Source organism: Macrobrachium rosenbergii, chromosome 53, assembly GCF_040412425.1.
Source record: "Macrobrachium rosenbergii isolate ZJJX-2024 chromosome 53, ASM4041242v1, whole genome shotgun sequence".
Classification (NCBI taxonomy): domain Eukaryota; kingdom Metazoa; phylum Arthropoda; class Malacostraca; order Decapoda; family Palaemonidae; genus Macrobrachium; species Macrobrachium rosenbergii.
The window spans coordinates 28,267,824-28,272,823 of NC_089793.1; the positions used below are offsets into that span (position 1 = coordinate 28,267,824).

The window sequence follows — 5,000 nt, forward strand, 5'->3', positions numbered from 1 at the left end:
TATCAGGCTTTTTTATTATTTTTCTTTTACTACCTTTCTCATTAACTATTCGAAGAGTGAAATTAAGTATTCTCTCTCTCCTCTCTCTCTCTCTCTCTCTCGATAACCCGGTATTTTCTTTTATATTTCTGATTCTTTCTTCTCGATACTTAAATTCCTCATTTTTCTCAATTGTTGCGCTCATCCACGCGTAAAGTAAGTCTGAATTCCCTCTCCTTTATAACAGATTCTTTTCAAAGAAGATTTTATCTTGATTTTCCACTCTTTTAAAACACCATAGCAGGGTAAACGACGCATGATACTAAGCATGTGTTCAAAAGCGTAATATATTAGGTGTTTAGTACAAATCCCGTTATGACTCTCTCTAGCTCTCTGATAGGAAATTTTCTATTGCTCCTTCTCTTACTTGTTGGCAATCAAAGCTAAAAAGAGAGATGGATCACGTTTTATGATTCAGGAAGAACTGGAACACACACACACACATATATTTGAAAAATCTCTACTCCGAAAGTCTGTCTCTCTCTCTCTCTCTCTCTCTCTCTCTCTCTCTCTCTCTCTCTCTCTCTCTCTCTCGTTATGATTCACCTGAACTCACCAGAAGACTGAAGCAGTGACTGTTGTCTAGCTTATCTCGAGAGCCACCCCAGATATTGTGCCATTCCTTTTAGAGGAATTCTGCCATCTATTTTCAATCAATTTCTCATTCTCTTTCATCGATCGAATTATTCTTTCAAGAATATCAACATTTTATTATGGTTAAAGTCTTAACACCTCTAATAACAGAAAGGAGAGAGAGAGAGAGAGAGAGAGAGAGAGAGAGAGAGAGGTTATTCACCACTGTCGCGTTTCACTAAGCTGGTAAAACTAGAATTGTATTAAATTTATTGAATACATCGGCGGCAATATATTGCATTCATTCCTTCATGCATTTTCATGCAGGTCAGCTGAGGTAAAACGCAACTTCAGAGATGTATATATTATACTCACAGAGTGAAAAATTTCCAGTTTTTAACATTTAGTTCCAAAAAGCAACGTTCTAGTTAGCGAAGATGAGAGAAATAGTATTTCGCTGTAAGCGAAATTTAATGTGAAAATGAGGAGTTGCATCTGGAGTGGGAGAGTTAATCTTGAAATTGCTTTAGGACACAGTCAAAATTTGGAGCCTCTAAATATCATGGCTATAAAAAAAGAGAATTAAATGAAGATAGCAAAATTGGTAACTGAATTTTAATTTGAAAAACAGGAGTTGCACTTGGAGTGGAAGAACTAACATTTAAACAGAATGAAAGTTGTGAAATGTAAATACCCTGGCTATAAAAAGGCAAAATAAATTATAAAAAAATATAAAAGCGTAGCCACATTCACAATCGTTAATAACAAATGTGGCAGACCCACTCAAGTGTCATTTCACGGTGCCACATAAATGAAACCATCACATCGTTCAAAGCGATACTACAGCACCGATCAATCATGCCTCATTTGAATAACATATGACGTTGCAGTCAACTGAAATATCACATTGCGAAGTCTTAACTAAATCATCTGACTTTATAAAATGCCACAGATAACGTGGTGTCAGCTGAAGATGAGATCAGTCACAGAAACATTTCAGACTAATTTACTATTAAATTGGCGGCTGAGGGGAGAGAGAGAGAGAGAGAGAGAGAGAGAGAGAGAGAGAGAGAGAGAGAGAGAGAGAGAGAGAGAGAGAGAGAGACCTACAATACATTCCTGAATGATGCAATAGTGAATAGAGGTAGGTAGTATTGCACTTAGAGAGAGAGAGAGAGAGAGAGAGAGAGAGAGAGAGAGAGAGAGAGAGAGAGAGAGAGAGAGAGAGTTAGCCGTAGAATCGAGCTCGAAAGATATGTGAGTTTCATGAACCAAAATCTCTGGTGTCAAGAGAGAATAACGTATGAATTCATGAAGAGGAATTGAAAAAATTAATAAAAAAGTAAATATATATAAAAATAAAAAAAAAATCAACACGCCCAGACATCACAAAAACATCAAATTTCGACGTCCTTTACAGGTGGATCCTTTTTTAATGCAGTGACTGACAAGAGGTACTAATTTATACAAAAACAAGCGAAGGGGACATTGTTCTGGAAATCGTACTTGTCAGTTCAGCGACCACAAACAACAGATAAATTTATAACGCTACCTGTGAAATAAAAAATATATATATATATATATATATATATATATATATATATATATATATATATATATATATATATATATATATATATCAAGTACTGTTCAGACACAACCATTGATTAAAAAAAACGCTTTAAAGCATCTGAAGAGAAGGAAAAAGAGTTAGAGTACTGTCAAATAAAAATTCAATGCAGCAACAATGTTTCCCAACAGGGAAAGGAATTTATTAAAAAAAAAAAAGGCTACACTTTAGGACATTGTCATCCTTGAGACCCCAGCCCACACATTCATTCCTTAACCCTCTTCCTCCTACCCCTACCCCAACCCCCTTTCCCTCAAACCCCCTCCCTCCCCTCCTCCTTTCTTGCTATCCGAAGCTGCTCACTCGGAAGGAAGGAGAGTCAAATGATTTGGGTATCAAGAGAGGAGAGCTGCTTGGGTAAACTCTCAAGGTTTGCATTTGCATTGCAATCCGGCAGACACTGATTGAACTGAAGAACGTCGGCAGAAGAAGAAGAAGAAGAAGAAGAAGAAGAAGAAGAAGAAGAAGAAGGAGGAGGAGAGAAAGTCAGGAGGTGATCAGAGATGGTCACTTCAACTTTCGTGAATGACACTAAGGTAAAGATTGAGAGACATTAAATATATTGTAGCAATATTTATTACAGATATTTAGTGCATAAATATATTGTGACGTGAGAGAATAATATGTATTAGCAATTTTTATTACTGATTTTTAGTACTTAAATATCTTGTGTCGTGAGACAATGTTACTAAGGTCGGGTGACGAGACGACATTTGTCTATTTAAAACCCTAACTTATATTAAAGGAGAGACAAAACTGAACATTATTTAACAGCCTTATTTTCTCCCTGAGAGAGAGAGAGAGAGAGAGAGAGAGAGAGAGAGAGAGAGAGAGAGAGAGAGAGAGAGAGAGAGAGGTACTAGCGCATACACAAGTTACATACACACACACACACATATATATATATATATATATATATATATATATATATATATATATATATATAATATATATATATATATATATATATATATATATATATATATATATATATATATATATATATATATATATATAACTATGTGTGTAGGCACAATACCTCTATCTCTCTCTCTCTCCACCTCTCTCTAATCTCTCTCTCTGTTAGAAAATTTAGTCTCTCTCTAATCTCTGTCTCTCTTTTAAAAATTTATCTGTCTATCCTGTCTATCTTTTAATATATATATATATATATATATATATATATATATATATATATATATATATATATATATATATAAATCAAAATCAGAACATACCAGTTAAAACGTACCACACCTGATAACACTTAAAACAATAAAAAAAATCGAATCGCAGCAAATTTCACGAATTCTACGAAGAACATTCGAAGTTATCCATCGAAGCGAGAAGACCGCGACCATCTATATAAAAGCTCTGTTTCTGTGTAAGCGAATAGACAGAGCAATTCCATGAATTGCCTATCGCGAAGGTTATGTCAGCTTATGTCAGCAAGGTTACATCCCTCACTGCAGTTTGTTACGAATCTGACGCTGTATTCTCGGAAGGGATTCTGTATTTGTTGTATCGCGTTCAAAACGACCCATTGGACAAATGTGTGACGGTATTTCACACGAAGACAGTTATACAATTCCAACCTCAAATAACTCCAATAACTCCTCTGCACTAGCACTTGGATAAGGTGCCTGCACTACCACGTGGATGAGGTGTCTGCACTTGCAATTAGAAAAGGTGTCTGCAATACCACTTTGATAAGGTTTCTTTACTAGCACTTATGTAAAGTGTCTGCACTAGCACTTAGATAAGGTGTCTGCACTTAGCACTTGGATGTGGTGTCTGCACTAGCACTTAGAAAAGGTGTCTGCAATAGCACTTAGGTAAGGAGTCTGCACTAGCACTCAGATAAGGTGTCTGCAGTAGCATTTAGATAAGATGTCTCAACTAGCACTTGGATAAGGTGTCTGCACTAGCACTTAGTTAAGGTGTCTACACTAGCCCTTAGGAAAGGTGTCTGAACTAGCACTTGGTTAAGATGTCTGCACTATCACTTAGAAAAGGTGTCTGCACTAGCACTTAGTTAAGGTGTCTGCACTAGCATTTAGGTAAGGTGTCTGCACTAGCACTTCTTAGATAAGTTGTTTGATGGCCATGACAACTGCAAGTGCTTGGTGTTCTCTGAGAGTGTCTGTCCATTTCTGATCTCTTCTTCCACTGAAGAAATTAGCTAAAATTCTGGCCTTCACCAAGAAGCCAAGAGGAAAGTGACCTTTGTATTACTGACTCTATTATTATTATTATTATTATTATTATTATTATTATTATTATTATTATTATTATTATTATTATTATTATTATTATTATTGGTATGAAGTGGGTCGAAAACAACATCCTCAAACACCGTTAGATATGGTGAAATTTATATACGACGTTTCCTGAAGGTAACCGAAATAAAAATATTATTATTATTATTATTATTATTAAACTATAATGGGAGGAAAACAACAGCCTCAAACACCGATAGATATGATAAACACTTACACACGACGTATCCTGAAGGTAATCAAAATAAAATCATATTTCCTCTATTCTACATCAAAAGCATAATCACAAAGAATATGTTGACATTATCTCACAGCCACAAGTTACTCGCGATTAGCTTTAAATGATGAAGATACACGTTCCATGTTCCTGTCCCTCACATCAAAAAACTATGCGACTTATAACCATTTCCATAATAGGCCCTAACGAAAAAAAAAAAACTGAATATAAAAAAACAAATAAGAAAGAACTCAGAAGCAGC

The 5,000-nt window shown here is 35.3% G+C and overlaps 1 protein-coding gene across 1 annotated transcript in view; it reads right to left on the reverse strand.

Annotated features, from left to right (window-relative positions):
- The window catches only part of LOC136834098 (circumsporozoite protein-like), a 19,039-nt gene that overhangs the window by 2,297 nt on the left and 11,742 nt on the right, over positions 1-5,000 (reverse strand). The gene's annotated exons all lie outside the window — the stretch shown is intronic.